The sequence below is a fragment of the Bombina bombina genome, chromosome 2 (genome assembly GCF_027579735.1).
Source record: "Bombina bombina isolate aBomBom1 chromosome 2, aBomBom1.pri, whole genome shotgun sequence".
NCBI classification, from domain to species: domain Eukaryota; kingdom Metazoa; phylum Chordata; class Amphibia; order Anura; family Bombinatoridae; genus Bombina; species Bombina bombina.
Genome location: NC_069500.1, coordinates 189336106 through 189356689, shown reverse-complemented (window position 1 = coordinate 189356689; position 20584 = coordinate 189336106). Strand labels below are relative to the sequence as shown.

Sequence of the window (20584 nt, the reverse complement as noted above, 5' to 3'; positions counted from 1 at the left end):
CCCCCCCCCCCCCAGCTGAGGTAATAAAATATTTAAAATATATTCTTGATGTGAATAGAAGCTTTGTATCTAAATACATCTAATATATCCAATACGACTATGTTTCCATTATAAAAATAAGGGGGCTGGCAGCAAATAAATTATACTAAATATATATTTAATGGTAAGCTTGAAAAAAAAAAACATTTCTATCTTAGTTGCATCATAAAATAAAACCAGCCAACTGAGTAGATAGATGGGACCATAGGATGTCTAAAGGAAATACATAATTTACTGCAAATGTCTCATTTAAATTCAGAATATACCAGCATGACGTACTGACTCCCTGTGTTAATCCCTAGGAACATTCTGACTTCAGAAATTTGTGTGCTTCTAAAAAGATGTGACCTATTTGCTGATATTCATGTTCATAATTTATTAATGCAAATTAACTGTTAAAGCAAAACAGTAATGTGTCCCAGTAATAACAAGATACAGATTAGATTCAACAGAATCTTTTTAAAATGAGTTCACACATTAGATACCAGCAGTTATGGCACTTGTGTAACTGCAATTTATGATTGCATAACAGCTCTTTTGGATAATTACATCATAATGAACAACTGACTAAAATAAAAATCCAATACAATGAAATAAGAAATGTTTTAATTGTAGACAGCATGAAAATTGCTTAGGATGATTTGTAATTAACTTTAATTATTCACCATAAAATATTCCCAAAGCAAAGTTTATACTGTCCTCATGCAAACTGGAGGATCAAAAGGCAATTACAACTTTTTGTTCTATTGTACTCATTTGTTATTTTCATAAAATTACAAATTATGCACTATATACTTTAGTAAAAAAAATGTTATTGAACTTTATGTGCACAAAGGGTTGAGGAACATTTGTTTGCAAACTATTCTCGGGCTCTCTAACGTTTGTCAGGATTCTAAATTAACCCCCCTCCCATTATATTATAAAATAGGGTACAAAAGTCCACTATTTCCCCATTTTTGAAAAATTAAGTTGACAAAAAGAAAATTTATGCTTACCTGATAAAATTCTTTCTTTCCGGACATGGAGAAACCACAATGTCATTCCAATTACTAGTGGGATATTCAACTCCTGGCCAGCAGGATGAGGCAAAAAGCACCCCAGCAGAGCTGTTAAGTGTAATCTCCCTTACCCATAATCCTCAGTCATTAAGCAGAAGGAAAATGGAAAAAGAAGAAAACACAAGGGTGAAAAGGTGCCTGAGGTTTACTAAAAAAAAAAAGGGCCAAATTATATTTTAAAAAGAAGGCGGGGTCGTGGACTCCATGTCCGGAAAGAAAGAAATTTATCAGGTAAGCATAAATTTTGTTTTCTTTCCTAAGACATGGAGAGTCCACGACGTCATTCCAATTACTAGTGTGAACCAATACCCAAGCTAGAGGACACAGAATGAACAGGGAGGAAGAAAAAGGCAGGAAGACCTAAACAGAAGGCACCACCACTTGAAGAACCTCTCTCTCAAAATAAGCCTCAGCCAAGGCAAAAGTATCAAATTTGTAGAATTTGAAAAAAGTATGCATAAGCCAAACGAATCATACTTCTTAACCAGAAGGAAAGAGTAGTAGAAGTGGTCTTCTGACCTTTACGCTTCCCAGAGAAAACAACAAAAAGGCCAGAAGATTGCCTAAAATCTTTAGTAGCTTGAAGTACGCACAACATCCAAGTTATGCAAAAGACGTTCCTTTTGAGAAGAAGGATTAGGACAAAAAGAAGGAACTACAATTTCCTGATTAATGTTTCGATCCGACACCACTTCAGGGAGTAAACCCAATTTAGTATGAAGGACCACCTTATCTGCATAAAAGATAAGGTACAGTGAATCACACTGCAGAGCTGAAAGTTGAGAAACTCTGCGAGCGGAAGAAATAGCAAGGAGAAGCAAAACCTTCTAAGATAACAACTTTATATCAACAACATGCATCGGCAGAAACGAAGCCTGCTGCAAAACTCTAAGAACTAGGTTAAGGCTCTAAGGAGGAGCAACCAGTTTAAACACAGGCTTGATTCTGACGAGAGCCTGAACAAAAAGTAAATTTATGTTACTTTTTGTGGTGCTCTCTGCCACTTCCTGATAGCAGGAGGATAATATACCACAAGTAAAGGATGAATCCGTGGACTCGTCTTACCATAGAAGAAATTAATTTATCAGGTAAGCATAAATTTACTTTTCTTCTATAAGGTAAGACGACTCCACGGATTCATCCTTTACTTGTGGGATACAATACCAAAGCTACAGGACACGGATGAACGGGAGGGACAAGACAGATGGTTAAACAGAAGGCACCACTGCTTGAAGAACTTTTCTCCCAAAAATAGCCTCCGACGAAGCAAAGTTATCAAATTTGAAAAATTTGTAAAAAGGTATGAGGCGAAGACCAAGACCAAGTCGCAGCCTTACAAATCTGTTCAACAGAAGCATCATTTTTAAAAGCCCATGTGGAAGCCACCGCTCTAGTAAAGTGAGCTGTAATTCTTTCCGGAGGCTGCTGTCCAGCAGTCTCGTATGCCAAACGGATGATGCTTTTCAGCCAAAAGGCAAGAGAGGTAGCCGAAGCCTTTTGACCACTACGTTTTCCAGAATAGACAACAAACAAAGAAGATGTTTGACGGAAATCTTTGGTCGCTTGCAAGTAAAACTTCAAAGCACGAACCACGTCCAAGTTGTGCAACAGACGCTCCTTCTGAGAAGAAGGATTAGGACACAGAGAAGGAACAACAATTTCCTGATTGATATTCCTATTAGTAACAACCTTAGGAAGGAATCCAGGTTTGGTCACTGCTGCATAGCATGAAAACGTTCCTCACACTGACGTTTCCTGTACTCCTCAGCCTCTGTGGGAACAGCACTGGACCTTAGTTACAAATGCTAAGATCATCATCCTCTAGGCAGAAGTCTTCATCCATCTGCTGCCTGAGAGTAAATAATACACACCGGTACCATTTAAAATAAACTCTTGCTTGAAGAAATTAAAAACTAATATTTTATCACCTCTTTCACTTTACCCTTCCTAGTACTTAGAGTAGGCAAAGAGAATGACTAGGGGGGTGGAGCTAAGGGAGGAGCTATATAGACAGCTCTGCTGTGGTGCTCTTTGCCACTTCCTGTTAGCAGGAGGAAAATATCCCACAAGTAAAGCATGAATCCGTGGACTCGTCTTACCTTATAGAAGAAAGCTTGAACATTTGGCAACTCTGCCAGACGTTTGTGCAAAAGGATAGACAGAGCAGAAATCTGACCTTTTTGAGTACTGACCGACAAACCTTTCTCCAGGCCATCCTGAAGAAAAGATAACATTTGTGGAATCCTCCCCCGACTCCAAGAAAACCTTTAGCTTCACACCAAAAAAGATATTTACGCTACACCTTATGGTAAATCTTATGAGCAACAGGTTTACGAGCCTGAAGCATAGTATCAAAGACTGCCTCCGAAAAACCGCATCTAGACAGAACTAGCCGTTTAATCTCCAAGCAGTCAGCTTCAGAGAATCTAAATTTGGATGGAGGAATGGACCCTGAATGAGAAGGTCCTTCCTCAGAGGTAACGTGCAAGGAGGAAGAGATGACATCTTCACCAGATCTGCAAACCAGATTTTGCAAGGCCGGGCAGGAGCTATTAGGATCACAGACGCTCTCTCCTGCTTGATACGAGCAATGACTCGTGGAAGAAGAGCAAACGGAGGAAACAGGTAAGCTAGCCTGAAATCCTAAAGAACAGCCATGGCATCTATCAGGGCGGCCTGAGGATCTCTTGACCTTGAACCGTACTTTGGAAGCTTGGCGTTCTGACGAGACGCCATCAGATCCAATTCCGGAACCCCCACATGAGGGTTATCCTGGAGTACACCTCTGGATGGAGAGCCCACTCCCCGGGATGAATAGTCTGTCTGCTCAGAAAATCTGCCTCCTAATTGTCCACTCCTGGAATGTGGATGGCAGATAGCAGACAATCGTGAGCTTCCACCCACTGCAGAATGCGAGTCACCTCCTTCATGGCTAAGGAACTCAGAGTCCCTTCCTGGTGGTTGATGTAAGCCACTGAGGTGGTGATGTCTGACTGGAATCTGATAAACCGGACTAAAGATAATTGAGGCCAAGCTGTCAAGGCATTGACGATTGCTCTCAACTCCAAGATGGCCACAGACCACAGGCCTTGAGCCTTCAGAGAATCCCAAACAGCTCCCCAGCCTAACAGGCTGGCGTCCGTAGTCACAATCACCCAGGAAGGTCTCAGGAAACAAGTTCCCGATATATTTTCCTGGGAAATCCACCACGAAAGAGTCTCTTGATAGGGGGTCCAGATTTATCCTCTGTGATAAATCTGAATGGTTTCCGTTCCATTGACGGAGCATGCCAAACTGCAGTGGTCGCAAATGGAACCGAGCAAAAGGAATGTCGTCCATAGAAGCCACCATCAGACCAAATCACCTCCATGCATTGAGCCACTGATGGACGAAAAGCAGACTGGAGGGAAAGGCAAGAATTCAGAAGCTTGAACTTTCTGACGTCCGACAGGAAAATATTTATGGACAGAATCTATGATTGTCCCTAGGAAAATCACTCTTGTAGATGGAACTAGAGAACTCGTTTCCAGATTAAATTTCCACCCGTGGGAACGTAGAAAAGATAACATCTGTATGAGAGAAAGATTACGTCTGAACTAAAATGTCGTCTAGATAAGGTGCCACCACAATTCCCTGGGATCTGATTATTGCCAATAGAGCTCCCACAACCTTTGTGAATACTCTGGGAGCTGTGGCAAGACCAAAGGGAAGATCAATAAACTGGAAATGTTTGTCCAGAAAAGCAAACCTTAGAAATGATCCCTGTGTATGGGAACGTGTAAGTATGTGTCCTTCAGGTGTATGGTCATCATGACCTGACCTTCCTGAATCAATGGAAGAAGTCAACGAACAGCTTCCATCTTGAAGGACGGAACTCTGAGGAATTTGTTGAGGCATTTGAGATCTAGGATTGGTCAAAAAGTTCCATCTTGGGAACCACAAATAGATTTTAATAGAATCCTAGACCCTGTTCCTCTGGAGGGACTGGTACGATAACTTCCAGGGAGGATAGGTACTTTACGCAATTTAAGAAGGCCTCCCTCTTTACCTGGTTTGAGGATAGTCTTGATAGGAGAAATCTGCCCCTTGGAGGGCGAGATTTGAATCCTATTGTGTACCCCTGGGTTACTATGTCCACAGCCTATGGATCTGGGACACCGCGTATCCAAGCCTGTCGGAAAAAAAAAGGAGAAAGCCTGCCCCCCACCTGATCCAGAATTGGATCGGGGCAGACCTTTCATGCTGATTTAGAGTCAGCTGAAGGCTTCTTGTTTGTTTTCCCTTGTTCCAGGGCTTGCTGGATTTCCGAGAGGACCTGGATTGGTCTGGTTTGGAAGAAGAAGAGGAGGACTTCTGTCCCTTAAAATTCCAAAAGGAACGAAAATTAGAAGTCTGACGACCCTTCGGTCTATTCTTCTTGTCCTGAGGTAGGAAAGATTCCTTTCCACCCGTAATCTCCGCCAGACCAGGTCCAAACAAAGTTTTACCCTTATAGGGCAAAGCCAAAAGCTTGGCTTTTGAAGAAACATCAGCTGACCAAAATTTTAACCACAGAGCTCTGTGAGCTAAAAACAGTGAATAATTACCTGCATGTTGGCATCACAGATGAAGGTATTGGCCAGTTTAAGAGCCTTGATCCTGTCTTGGAACTCCTCTACTGTAGTCTCTTCTGAAATCAGATCAGACAGGGCATCGCACCAATAAGATGCTGCTCCCGCAACCTTGGCAATACTTGCCGCAGTTTGCCATTGTAAACCCTGATGGACATAAATCTTTTTTAAATAAGCCTCCAGCTTTTTATCCATAGGATCCTTCAAAAGAACAACTATCCTCTATAGGAATGGTAGTTCTCTTAGCTAGAGTAGAAATAGCACCTTCTACCTTAGGAACGGTGCGCCATGAGTTTCTAATAGAGTCAGCAACAGGAAACATCTTTTTAAAAACACGGGAAGGAGAAAACGGAACCCCTGGCTTATCCCACTCCTGTGCTATAACTTCTGAAATGTTCCTAGGAACAGGAAAAACATTGTCAGAAGAAGGAGAATCATAAACTGTATCCAGCTTAGAAGACGTCTTAGAATTGGCAGAAACCGAAGGTTCAGAGTCGTCCAAAGTAGCTAAAACCTCCTTCAGAAGTAACCGAAGAATCTAAAATTAACCTCTTCAGATTCTGAAGATTTCACTGTCAAAGAGTCAGTCTGAAATTTCACTTTCAGAAGCTACTGAAGTATTTTCCTCATCAGACAATTGAGAAAAGTTGACCAGCACAGATTTAGAGGGGTCAGAAGCCTTACTATCGGTCAAATGTTTAGATTTTCACTTTCGCTTACTCGAAGAAGGGAAAGCTGACAAAGCCGCCGTTACTTCAGAGGTAATCTGAGCGGCAAAATCCCCAGGTAAATAAACACCCCCAGGTGGTTGAGAGGACACAGAAGGCACAGTATTGGAAACGAGTAAAGCTTGGGACGTTTGAGGAGAAAGCTGAGGCATATCACGCACAGCATTATCCTGAGAGACATTTGGCTCAGAAGGGAGTAATTTGTCTTTACATTTTAAACTTTTGGATAAACATGAGGAACAAAATTGCATTTGCAAAACAATTTGAACCTTCAAAACATAGTAAACATTTATCAACAGACATAGATTGCTCTAACTCTGAATCCATTTTACAGATTAAACAGATAATACATTTGAAAAAGAATAAAAACTGACAAAAATATATTAGGATTTGTAATTTTTGCAAACAATAAAGAATCCTTCAAAGCAACCTCTTAGATTGCCTGCAGCTCCTACCGGACAGGAATTGACACCCCGCCAGACAGAGGAAAACAAGACTATTCTGCTTGAAAAAAACAAAACGATTTGTTGATGAAAAGGATAGTAAAACTTCCGAGAGAGCACTGCAACGCAATACACCTCAGCGCAATGTAAACTCACTAGGCTCCACTACGGAAAAATAGAAGTGAGAAGCGAGGTGAAATACTGTGCCACTAGGAACAGCGTGAAAATTAAACTGCTCACGGATTTACCGTTAATAAAAAATATAATTTATGCTTACCTGATAAATTCATTTTTCCTGTAGTGTAGTCAGTCCACGGGTCATCCATTACTTATGGGATTATAACTCCTCCCTAACAGGAAGTGCAAGAGGATCACCCAAGCAGAGCTGCTATATAGCTCCTCCCCTCTACGTCATATCCAGTCATTCGACCAAAACCATACGAGAAAGGAGAAACTATAGGGTGCAGTGGTGACTGGCGTTTAATTAAAATTTAGACCTGCCGTAAAAAATAGGGCGGGCCGTGGACTGACTACACTACAGGAGAAATGAATTTATCAGGTAAGCATAAATTATGTTTTCTCCTGTTAAGTGTAGTCAGTCCACGGGTCATCCATTACTTATGGGATACCAATACCAAAGCTAAAAGTACACGGATGACGGGAGGGACAGGCAGGATCTTTACACGGAAGGAACCACTGCCTGTAGAACCTTTCTCCCAAAAACAGCCTCCGAAGAAGCAAAAGTGTCAAATTTGTAAAATTTTGAAAAAGTGTGAAGTGAAGACCAAGTTGCAGCCTTGCAAATCTGTTCAACAGAGGCCTCATTCTTAAAGGCCCAAGTGGAAGCCACAGCTCTAGTAGAATGAGCTGTAATCCTTTCAGGAGGCTGCTGTCCAGCAGTCTCATAGGCTAAACGTATTATGCTACGAAGCCAAAAAGAGAGAGAGGTAGCCGAAGCTTTTTGACCTCTCCTCTGTCCAGAATAAACGACAAACAGGGAAGAAGTTTGACGAAAATCTTTAGTTGCCTGCAAATAAAATTTCAGGGCACGGACGACGTCCAGATTGTGCAAAAGTCGTTCCTTCTTTGAAGAAGGGTTAGGACACAATGATGGAACAACAATCTCTTGATTGATATTCTTGTTAGTGACTACCTTAGGTAAGAACCCAGGTTTAGTACGCAGAACTACCTTGTCTGAATGAAAAATCAGATAAGGAGAATCACAATGTAAGGCCGATAACTCGGAGACTCTTCGAGCCGAGGAAATAGCCATTAAAAACAGAACTTTCCAAGATAACAGCTTGATATCGATGGAATGAAGGGGTTCAAACGGAACACCTTGCAGAACGTTAAGAACTAAGTTTAAGCTCCACGGCGGAGCAACAGTCTTAAACACAGGCTTAATCGTAGCCAAAGCCTGACAAAAAGCCTGAACGTCTGGAACTTCTGCCAGACGTTTGTGTGAAAGGATAGACAGAGCTGAAATCTGTCCCTTTAACGAACTAGCAGATAAACCCTTTTCTAAACCTTCTTGTAGAAAAGACAATATCCTAGGAATCCTAACCTTACTCCATGAGTAACTCTTGGATTCGCACCAATATAAGTATTTACGCCATATTTTATGGTAAATTTTCCTGGTAACAGGTTTCCTAGCCTGTATTAAGGTATCAATCACTGACTCTGAGAATCCACGCTTTGATAGAATCAAGCGTTCAATCTCCATGCAGTCAGCCTCAGAGAAATTAAATTTGGATGTTTGAAAGGACCCTGAATCAGAAGGTCCTGTCTCAGAGGCAGAGACCATGGTGGACAGGACGACATGTCCACTAGATCTGCATACCAGGTCCTGCGTGGCCACGCAGGCGCTATTAGAATCACCAATGCTCTCTCCTGTTTGATCCTGGCAATCAATCGAGGAAGCATCGGGAAAGGTGGAAACACATAAGCCATGTTGAAGACCCAAGGTGCTGTCAGAGCATCTATCAGCACCGCTCCCGGGTCCCTGGAACTGGATCCGTAATAAGGAAGCTTGGCGTTCTGGCGAGACGCCATGAGATCCAGATCTGGTTTGCCCCAATGATGAAGCAGTTGGGCAAACACCTCCGGATGAAGTTCCCACTCCCCCGGATGAAAGGTCTGGCAACTTAGAAAATCCGCCTCACAGTTCTCCACGCCTGGGATGTGGATCGCTGACAGGTGGCAAGAGTGAGACTCTGCCCAGCGAATTATCTTTGAGACTTCCATCATCGCTAGGGAACTCCTTGTTCCTCCTTGATGGTTGATGTAAGCCACAGTCGTGATGTTGTCCGACTGAAACCTGATGAACCTCAGAGTTGATAACTGAGGCCAAGCCAGAAGAGTATTGAAAATTGCTCTTAATTCCAGAATGTTTATTGGAAGGAGTCTCTCCTCCTGAGTCCATGATCCCTGAGCCTTCAGGGAATTCCAGACTGCGCCCCAACCTAGAAGGCTGGCGTCTGTTACAATCGTCCAATCTGGCCTGCGGAAGGGCATCCCCTTGGACAGATGTGGCCGAGAAAGCCACCATAGAAGAGAATCTCTGGTCTCTTGATCCAGATTTAGCAGAGGGGACAAATCTGAGTAATCCCCATTCCACTGACTTAGCATGCACAATTGCAGCGGTCTGAGATGCAGGCGCGCAAATGGTACTATGTCCATTGCCGCTACCATTAAGCCGATTACCTCCATGTACTGAGCCACTGACGGGTGTTGAATGGAATGAAGGACACGGCAAGCATTTAGAAGTTTTGATAACCTGTCCTCCGTCAGGTAAATTTTCATTTCTACAGAATCTATAAGAGTCCCTAGAAAGGGAACTCTTGTGAGTGGCAATAGAGAACTCTTTTCTATGTTCACCTTCCACCCATGCGACCTTAGAAATGCCAGAACTAACTCTGTATGAGACTTGGCAGTTTGGAAACTTGACGCTTGTATCAGAATGTCGTCTAGGTACGGAGCTACCGCTATGCCTTGCGGTCTTAGTACCGCCAGAAGAGAGCCCAGAACCTTTGTAAAGATTCTTGGAGCCGTAGCTAACCCGAAGGGAAGAGCTACAAACTGGTAATGCCTGTTTAGGAAGGCAAATCTTAGATACCGGTAATGATCCTTGTGAATCGGTATGTGAAGGTAGGCATCCTTTAAATCCACTGTGGTCATGTACTGACCCTCTTGGATCATGGGTAAGATGGTTCGAATAGTTTCCATTTTGAACGATGGAACTCTTAGGAATTTGTTTAGGATCTTTAAGTCCAAGATTGGTCTGAAGGTTCCCTCTTTTTTGGGAACCACAAACAGATTTGAATAGAACCCTTGCCCGTGTTCCGACCGCGGAACTGGGTGGATCACTCCCATTAGTAAGAGGTCTTGTACACAGCGTAGAAACGCCTCTTTCTTTATCTGGTTTGCTGATAACCTTGAAAGATGAAATCTCCCTTGTGGAGGAGAAGCTTTGAAGTCCAGCAGATATCCCTGAGATATGATCTCCAACGCCCAGGGATCCTGGACATCTCTTGCCCAAGCCTGGGCGAAGAGAGAAAGTGTGCCCCCCCACTAGATCCGTTTCCGGATCGGGGGCCCTCACTTCATGCTGTCTTAGGGGCAGCAGCAGGTTTTCTGGCCTGCTTGCCCTTGTTCCAGGACTGGTTAGGTTTCCAGCCCTGTCTGTAGCGAGCAACAGTTCCTTCCTATCTTGGAGCGGAGGAAGTTGATGCTGTTCCTGCCTTGAAGTTACGAAAGGCACGAAAATTAGACTGTTTAGCCTTTGGTTTGGCCCTGTCTTGAGGCAGGGCATGGCCCTTACCTCCAGTAATGTCAGCGATAATTTCTTTCAAGCCGGGCCCGAATAATGTCTGCCCTTTGAAAGGAATATTAAGCAATTTAGATTTAGAAGTCACATCAGCTGACCAGGATTTAAGCCACAGCGCTCTACGCGCTTGAATGGCGAATCCGGAGTTCTTAGCCGTAAGTTTGGTTAAGTGTACTACGGCATCAGAAATAAATGAATTAGCTAGCTTAAGGGCTTTAAACTTGTTCATAATCTCATCCAATGGAGCTGTGCTAAGGGTCTCTTCCAGAGACTCAAACCAGAATGCCGCCGCAGCAGTGACAGGCGCGATGCATGCAAGGGGTTGTAATATAAAACCTTGCTGAACAAACATTCTCTTAAGGTAACCCTCTAACTTTTTATCCATTGGATCTGAAAAAGCACAGCTATCCTCCACCGGGATAGTGGTGCGCTTAGCCAGAGTAGAAACTGCTCCCTCCACCTTAGGGACCGTCTGCCATAGGTCCCGTGTGGTGGCGTCTATTGGAAACATCTTTCTAAATATAGGAGGGGATGAAAAGGGCACACCGGGTCTATCCCACTACTTGTTAACAATTTCTGTAAGCCTTTTAGGTATAGGAAAAACGTCAGTACACGTCGGTACCGCAAAATATTTATCCAGCCTACATACTTTCTCTGGAATTGCAACCGTGTTACAATCATTCAGAGCCGCTAATACCTCCCCTAGTAATACACGGAGGTTCTCAAGCTTAAATTTAAAATCTCTGAATCCAGTTTACTTGGATCAGATCCGTCACCCACAGAATGAAGCTCTCCGTCCTCATGTTCTGCAAATTGTGACGCAGTATCAGACATGGCTCTATTATTATCAGCGCACTCTGTTCTTACCCCAGAGTGATCGCGTTTACCCCTTAATTCTGGCAATTTAGATAGTACTTCAGTCATAACATTAGCCATGTCTTGCAAAGTGATTTGTATGGGCCGCCCTGATGTACTTGGCGCCACAATATCACGCACCTCCTGAGCGGGAGGCGAAGGTACTGACACGTGAGGAGAGTTAGTCGGCATAACTTCCCCCTCGTTGTCTGGTGATATTTTTTTTTTTTTTTTTTTTATTATTTTTTATTGAGGTACGCAAAATAGACATACAAACAGTATAGGTATGTAACAAAAATGGCATACAGTAGGTTTTCTGAAAATGTTACATAATAGAACTTAAACTGAACAACAAATTTATTGTGCAATGCCTATGTCGAGGTAAACCTTCTTTAATCCACGCTAGAGGTCCATCATGGACCAAACATAAGGGAAATAACTGAAAGTGAGGGAAGGTAAAAGGAAAAAGAGAGACCGCTCTTGGATCTCACAATTGTGACCTCAGATTTTATAGGTTATTTTTCTGCTAAGTTATTTTTTCACGTAAAAATAGAATTCCCATTATGAACATTTAGGACCGAGTAGGCTCCATTAGTTATATAAGAGATGCTTAGGGAAGTATATATATTAGGTTCGTGAAAAAAGAGAAAAGCATTCTAATGCGTAAATTATATGGTGGGATGAATAAGAATAAGGGTGCGGCATAGGCAAGAGGAGCCGCAGAGTTAACCCTCCTAAATTAGGAGGTATATTCCACTATGGGGGGGGGGGAGGTGGTGTGCTGAACATAATAATAAGAAGCTGAGTATAGGTGCAGGTCCAGCCTGCGCTAAAAAAAAGGGCATCCTGAAGAGACTGAGGTCATAGCATAGGATAGGTATTAGTTAGCAGTATGGGAACAGCTCTCCTGTATACACATGCAAATATAAGTAATATTGATAGCGTAGGGGTATGACATGGTTACACAACAGTTGCAGATAAATAAGCGAGATCAAATCTATAACTTTAGCACAGAATGAGCAATTAGAACCTTACACATGTACAAATAAACCTCCTCTACATAAGATAGATATTAGTCAGTAGTATAGTTACAGCATTTCTGAGCTACAATCCCACAGAAGCAATACAGAATACACATGAGTTTGCCATTGTTTTACAGCAATTGTAGGTAGGATACCAGGGGAAAATCTGAAAGTTGAGCATATAGCAACAAGGTAGGGCACTGCTCATGTACATTGATATGCATTGTGGTGTAAGACCATGTGACAAAACCAATCTCGCCACTGTACATTGGAGGGCCTGTTATGGAACATTCTTTGGGCTGGAGGTACATGGGCTTAAGGATACCCAGAGACTGCATGGAAATATGGAATTTTATATGCTGGACACCCCATGTACTTTCATAACTCTGTCTTATGTCTATGTCACCCTGTATCCATAAATACAGGATGGGTACAGGGTGTGAGTGCCCCTTGTGGGAGCAATTGTGACTCTATAAGCCAAGTGGGCATAAAAGACTTTATAGCTAATAAGAACTGTTCCTATATTCAGTAATAAGATGTATTCTATGTATGTTTCAGATCTGATTGTGTCTCAGGAGTCTGTCTGGGTAAACTGATTGTGTCCTTGTGTGATTATGTTAACTAGACTGCCCAACATCAGATTGTCTGAGTAAACGTTCTTCCCTAGTTAATTAACTTAATATGTTAATCTGTTTTACCTGTGAATAGACAATTGTTAGAGGTTTGATGCATTGTTCATATGTTTGCTTTACTGTTAAACCAATGCCCTTTGTAACCTGAAGCCAGGGTGTATAAATCTGTGTGCTGCCTTCAAATAAAGTAGACATTCTGTTTTAAACCTGAAACTGGCTGGGTTGTGAATTGCTGATTCCCTATGCAGGACATTGTTCATCTGGTATTAACCCTTGGTACACTGTTGGTACTGTAACATTGGTGGCAGCGACGGAATGAACCTTATCGCCCAGAAGAGCAACTACACAAGCCAGTAACCTCAGGAAGATAGGGATTATTACAATACTGACTAAGATGGAAAAGAGAAAAGTAAATTTTGCAGCTTTTAAAAACTTCCTGGAAACAGAAGGAGAGATTGATGGGTACCTTGCGGATTTTGAGAGGCAATGTGCACTACACAAGGTACCCGCAGAGGACTGGGTCACGATATTATCTGGAAAATTATCCGGCCGGGCCAGAGAGGCTTTTCGGGCCATTCCAGATGAGGAAGTCAGGGATTATAATACTGTAAAAGAGGCTCTGCTCTCCAGGTATGCGGTTACACCGGAGGCATACCGGAGGCGGTTCAGAGACACTGTTAAATTAGCTGGAGATTCCTACCTTGAGTGGGCATGTAAGGTGCACCGCACAGCAGCTCACTGGATAGCGGGGTGCCAAGCCATATCTGGGGAAGAGGTGCTGCAGCTATTCCTGTTGGAACATTGCTTCGACAAGTTACCCGCAGGAGTTCGAGAGTGGGTTCGGGACCGTAAACCCTCCACCCTGCAGGAAGCGGCTCGCTTGGCAGATGAGTATACGGATGCCCGCAAACTGGACACTGCTACCACTAAGCCCCCTGCTAGAGTGGAGTACAGACCCCCAGTCACCCCAGCAGCTGCCAGTTACCAAACCCCGGCGCACCGCTATACCACACGGCCTCCGGCCACGAACTACCCTCAGAGAGCCCTGTTCAATTTGCGGTGCTACTCACAACCTATTCGGTGCTTTAGATGTAAGAAACTAGGGCACAAAAGACCAGAGTGTCCCCTAAATGCAGCGAACCAAGCGCAGTCCTGGAGAAGACCCGCCGGCGGAATCCCACGTAATCCTCAGCCTACGGCCCGCTACGTAGAGGCGCAAGAATGCTGGAGCATCCTACATGAGGCAGACCTTGTGCAAGCTGCCCATCGGAATAACCGGCAACTGGTTAAAGTGAATGGGAAGAAGGTCAGTGGTCTACGGGATACTGGTGCTACCATGACCTTGCTTCAAAAGAACTTGGTGTCTGAGAAACAGTACACGGGAGACACTGTGGCTGTGAGGTTAGCAGGGGGCGATGTGTTCAGCCTACCTGTTGCCAGGGTACATTTGGATTGGGGAGTGGGCGCTAGACCTGTGAATGTGGGGGTCAAGAAGGACTTACCTGCTGATGTTCTTCTTGGAAATGACTTGGCCCCCCTTGTTTCTGCCTACGCTCCTATGGGTCCCGCTGATGTTAACTCTGTGACTACCCGTGCCCAGATCCATGCAGCAGAGACTGACCCACCTGCTGCTAAGCCCCAGGACGATGAGCTCAGTAAATCTCTATCCGCTATTGATATGTGGAGGTCCCGTTACAATGCGCTGATGAAGGAGAAGAGGAGCGCAGAGGAAAAAGCACGTTTAGAACGTGAATCTCTGCTAGACAAGCTGCACCGACAGACTGCAGAAAACACCAGCTTGAGAGTGGGACATGAAACCTTAAAGACAAACTTAGCGACACTTGAGGAGAAGCTGACGCTGGCTCATAGTGAGGTGCAGCAACTCAAGGGCACCCTATGTCAGTATGAAGGGATTGTGGATACCTATAAAGAGCAGGTACAGAAAACTCGTAAAGAAGCTGATGGGATTTTGAAGGACTGTTTGGCCCTGGTCTGGGCACTGAGGAATTTGAACCCTTGTTTGTATGGACAGGAATTCTCTCTCATAACGGGAATCCAGATGGATTGTCCCAGCAAACTGACATGCCTACCAGGCGCTCTGGTGGTATATGGCACATTATATACCCTGGACAGCCGAGCATGACAAACCAGAGGGAGAGGAGTTTGATGGTCCTGGCTTGTTATGGGAGTCCTTTGCAGAGCCTGACTTTGGGAGCCCAGACTCCATTCCCCAGCGGCAGGCTGCGTTACAAGGGGTAGGGACAGTTGGTCCTGTCCCCCAGCAACACGGCTGTTTAGCCAAAGGGGAGACGAATGGTCTCCCCCTCCAGCAGCACAGCTATGTATCCAAAGGGGAGACAGTCGGTCTCCCCCTCCAGCAACCAGGCTCCCACCAGGCTACTTCCATGGTAGTGCTGGCACCCGGGCAGAGTACAGCTGGTCTCTGCCCACCTTGCAACCCACCAATTCAGCGTACCAGTCCCCCACACAGCTGTGGTGAGGTACCTGGACATGGACAAGTTTTCCCCGTACTCAGGTGTAGTAACCATTTATTGTGGGTGGGCTGTACTACTAATTGTGTTTTATGGGTGGGTTGCTGGACTAACCAGGGCACTGACCGGCAGGAGGTCAGATACCCTGTTAGTCTGTTTGGAAAAGGGGAGAGATGTGACAAAACCAATCTCGCCACTGTACATTGGAGGGCCTGTTATGGAACATTCTTTGGGCTGGAGGTACATGGGCTTAAGGATACCCAGAGACTGCATGGAAATATGGAATTTTATATGCTGGACACCCCATGTACTTTCATAACTCTGTCTTATGTCTATGTCACCCTGTATCCATAAATACAGGATGGGTACAGGGTGTGAGTGCCCCTTGTGGGAGCAATTGTGACTCTATAAGCCAAGTGGGCATAAAAGACTTTATAGCTAATAAGAACTGTTCCTATATTCAGTAATAAGATGTATTCTATGTATGTTTCAGATCTGATTGTGTCTCAGGAGTCTGTCTGGGTAAACTGATTGTGTCCTTGTGTGATTATGTTAACTAGACTGCCCAACATCAGATTGTCTGAGTAAACGTTCTTCCCTAGTTAATTAACTTAATATGTTAATCTGTTTTACCTGTGAATAGACAATTGTTAGAGGTTTGATGCATTGTTCATATGTTTGCTTTACTGTTAAACCAATGCCCTTTGTAACCTGAAGCCAGGGTGTATAAATCTGTGTGCTGCCTTCAAATAAAGTAGACATTCTGTTTTAAACCTGAAACTGGCTGGGTTGTGAATTGCTGATTCCCTATGCAGGACATTGTTCATCTGGTATTAACCCTTGGTACACTGTTGGTACTGTAACAGACCATATCTGGGACTATGCTATGGAGCTATGAACCTGTTAAATATAGGCATCACGCTGCCCCGGCCGCCGGCAGCGAGATGTCATGCTCACAAATCTCACCTCAGCTCCATGCTTATTCAAGCAATATGAAAGCCCACAAACATGAAGGAATATGTAATGAGATATTTGGATGCTATTTCCCAGTAGGTGTAGACAATAAGGAGCCAGTAAATACAGTATAATAAGGCATACAAACAGTGCTGTCACCCTACAATGCAAACCAATTGGCATATATTAAAACAAAGTTTGATATCTTACTCTATAAAATATTAACAAACTTAGTCAAAAAATTTGTATGAGGACAGTTAGGTATACCTACGGAAGGTCTGTGATAGCAAAGTATTTTGTGAAACCTGTATATTAAACCTTTCATTCAATGTGCCTGTGTTAGAAAAAACAAGTATTATTGTCAGCTGTAAAACATATGTATAGAGTTAAGCAGTTCTGATAGTCCAACACTGACCACCCTGTACAAGGCAAGTCTCAACCCACGCCACATTTCAAGAAGCAAACCTGAGCCTCTAAATATAGCAGCTGCCAGTTACTCCAAGGGTATGCACAGGCCCCAAAATGTATTTTACTTGCTGCAGATTCCTCTCGAGTGACTTTCTGCTTCAATAGGGACCCAAAGCTCATAAATCTTGCAATGTCTGCCTTTGATGTAGGGCACAGGAGCCCATAGGGTGATTGCACAGCGAGGATAAGTTGTTCCCTGCGGTGTGACTGGGGACCATCTATCAATGAGAGAGGTGCAGGAGAAAAGTGTAAAACACGCAGCTCACCACCAGTGTCCGGTGCAGCGCCAACACACTGTTCCTCTGTTTCCACCATGCCCAAGAATAGTGGAAGGTGTTCCGATATTACCCTCTTGGCTGTCGGCTTTAGTGAGACAGTTGATGTTTCTGAGCTCCTCTGTAATGCGCTCTCAGCCGGGACACCCGGAGTAGGAGTGCATGTAGAGAGGGACTTGAAAGCTTCAGTTACTGCTTCTAGAAGGACTTCATTGTGACGCACCAATAGCTCTGCCATCTGATTAAGAAAGAGCGCAGCCATAGCCTCACGCGTGTATTGCGCTAGAAGAGGTTAGAAACGGGGTTTCCAAAATTGTTAAGTATAGTTAAACTGCCGTCAGTGGGGCAAAAGATACCTATCCCCAGGGATCTGTTGTAAGGCACTTGGGTCGGATTTTGAGTTTATTTAGGCCCTTGCGATATTGGAAAAATTGGAGCCGTTCCCATCCGGCATCCAAGATGGCCGCCAGGTTCACTCAGCCGCTTAGCAAGTATCAAGTGTTCTCAAATGAATGCAACCTCTCGTTGCTCTCAATACAAGATGTCCAGGCTAGAGCTGATCAGTAGGCAGATTAGGGAAATCTAAGATGCTTTGGTTGCTTTTTTAAGGTAAATGAGCGGTAGAAGATAAAGGTCTGTTCAGAGCTCATGGAATATGCGACCGCTCATCTACCCAGCTGGCTCCGCCCCCCCTGGTGATATTTTTTTAACATATAAAGTTTGACTTTTATTCAAAGTAACATCTATACATTGAGTGCACAAATTTCTATTGGGCTCCACATTGGCCTTTAAACATAGTGAACAAACAGATTCATCTGTGTCAGACATGTTTAAACAGACTAGCAATAACACTAGCAAGCTTGGAAAAAAACTCTTAAATAAATTTACAAGCTATATAAAAAACGCTACTGCGCCTTTAAGAAAAATAAAAATGTGACACAGTTGAATTAACAATGAACCAAATATGTTAAAACAACCAAATTTTAACAGAAAATGTATAAAGTTAGCAGAGGATTGCACCCACCAGCAAAAGGATGATTAACCCCTTAATACCCAAAACGGATAACAGTTGAAATAATAAACGTTTTTATCACAGTCAAACACACTGTCACAGGTCTGCTGTGACTGATTACCTCCCTCAAAACTAGTTTTGGAGACCCCTGGGCTCTGTAGAGACGTCCTGGATCATGGAGGAAGAAATAGGAAGACTGTGACTAAATTTTTACTACGCAATAAAGCGCTAAAATAGGCCCCTCCCACTCATATTACAACAGTGGGGAAGCTCAGTAAACTGTTTCTATTCAGAAAAAAAACGACAGCCATGTGGTAAAATCATGCCCATAAAGTTTTATCACCAAGTACTTCAGAAAAAACGATTAACATGCCAGTAAACGTTTTAAAAATTGAAAATTACGAAGTGTTATTAATAAGCCTGCTGCTAGTCGCTTTCACTGCAGTGCAGGCTCAAATATTACTTTAATATTGACAGTATTTTCTTAGTGAAATTACATTCCCCAGAAATACCTCAGAGTATACATACATATCAGCCTGATACCAGTCGCTACTACTGCATTTAAGGCTGCACTTACATTACATCGGTATTAGCAGTATTTTCTCAGTCAATTCCATTCCTTAGAAAATAATTTACTGCACATACCTCCTTGCAGGTGGGCCCTGCATGCTATCCCCTGTTCTGAAGTTACCTCACTCCTCAGAATGGCCGAGAACAGCAAGTGGATCTTAGTTACGACCGCTAAGATCATAGACAAACTCAGGCAGATTCTTCTTCTAATGCTGCCTGAGAACAAACAACACACTCCGGTGCCGTTTAAAATAACAAACTTTTGATTGAAGAAATAAAAACTAAGTTTAACACACCACAGTCCTCTCACACGTCCTATCTTTAGTTAGGTGCAAGAGAATGACTGGATATGACGTAGAGGGGAGGAGCTATATAGCAGCTCTGCTTGGGTGATCCTCTTGCACTTCCTGTTAGGGAGGAGTTATAATCCCATAAGTAATGGATGACCCGTGGACTGACTACACTTAACAGGAGAAATAAGCTTCTCAAACTCAAACTAAACTAAAGAGATTGACATGAGCACAGCTAGACCCCAATCCTTGCTTGCAGGGAAGAGTACTCATAAAAGGATTAATATCTTCAGACACCAACTTCGCACAACCTCCATTGACAGAAGCAAAGAGAATGACTGAGTATTATGGGTAAGGGAAGTTACACTTAACAGCTTTGCTGTGGTGCTCTTTGCCTCCTCCTGCTGGCCAGGAGTTAAATATCCCACTAGTAAATGAAATTGCGTTGTGGACTCTCCATGTCTTAGAAAAGAAATATACTGTATTTCTCAAAGAAAAAAAATAGCACTTCCACTAATATAATTAAAAAAGAAATGCTTGTTAGTAAATACCAAAAATCAAGAATTCTCAATATTCAGCTTGACCACCATTTGAAAGGGCCAGTAAACACTTTATAAAATATGTTTAACTATGTGCAGCAATTCTGAGAACTGGATAAGCACATAGGCAGGCATCAGTATATAAACTATATAGCAAAATGTATGTGGAAACCTGACCATCACACCTTTATGAGCTTGTTGGACATCCCACTATAAAAAAATAAATAAAAAAAATGGACTTGACACCCCCCCTTTTGTGGCTTTTTAATTAATGAAGCAAAATTGTTACTTTTTAAACTTATATTGTGTTAGTATCTTCATTAGGGGTTGTGCACTGCTATTCTGAGTTAAAATTTTACTTGGATATGTAGGGGGCACTGATGGTGAAGTTATGGAACAATGGGGGCAGTGGCCAGAAAAAGTTTGTAAACCACTGCTTTAAATCGTTAATGTTTGGTGTTACACTACTTGCTAAATATACCGTATATGGCCAAATGTATGTTGATACCGCTAATAACTATTGAGTTCAGGTATTTCAGCCACACCCATTGCTAACAGATGCATAAAATCCAGCACATAGTCATTTAATCTTGATCAAGGTCTGATTTCATGTCACTTAAGCAGGAGTCTTAAATAACCACGTTCAGAGATTTGGAACAGATTTATTTGCTTGGAGCACAGTTAAACAACTACACCAATAAATAAAATTTCTGATGACAGTAAACAGAAGACTAGGAAACCATTGACAGACAATAGGACTTTGCTATGTTT

The 20584-nt window shown here is 43.0% G+C and overlaps 1 protein-coding gene across 1 annotated transcript in view; it reads right to left on the bottom strand.

Moving 5' to 3' along the window:
• The window catches only part of POC5 (POC5 centriolar protein), a 295101-nt gene that overhangs the window by 194413 nt on the left and 80104 nt on the right, over positions 1–20584 (bottom strand). The gene's annotated exons all lie outside the window — the stretch shown is intronic.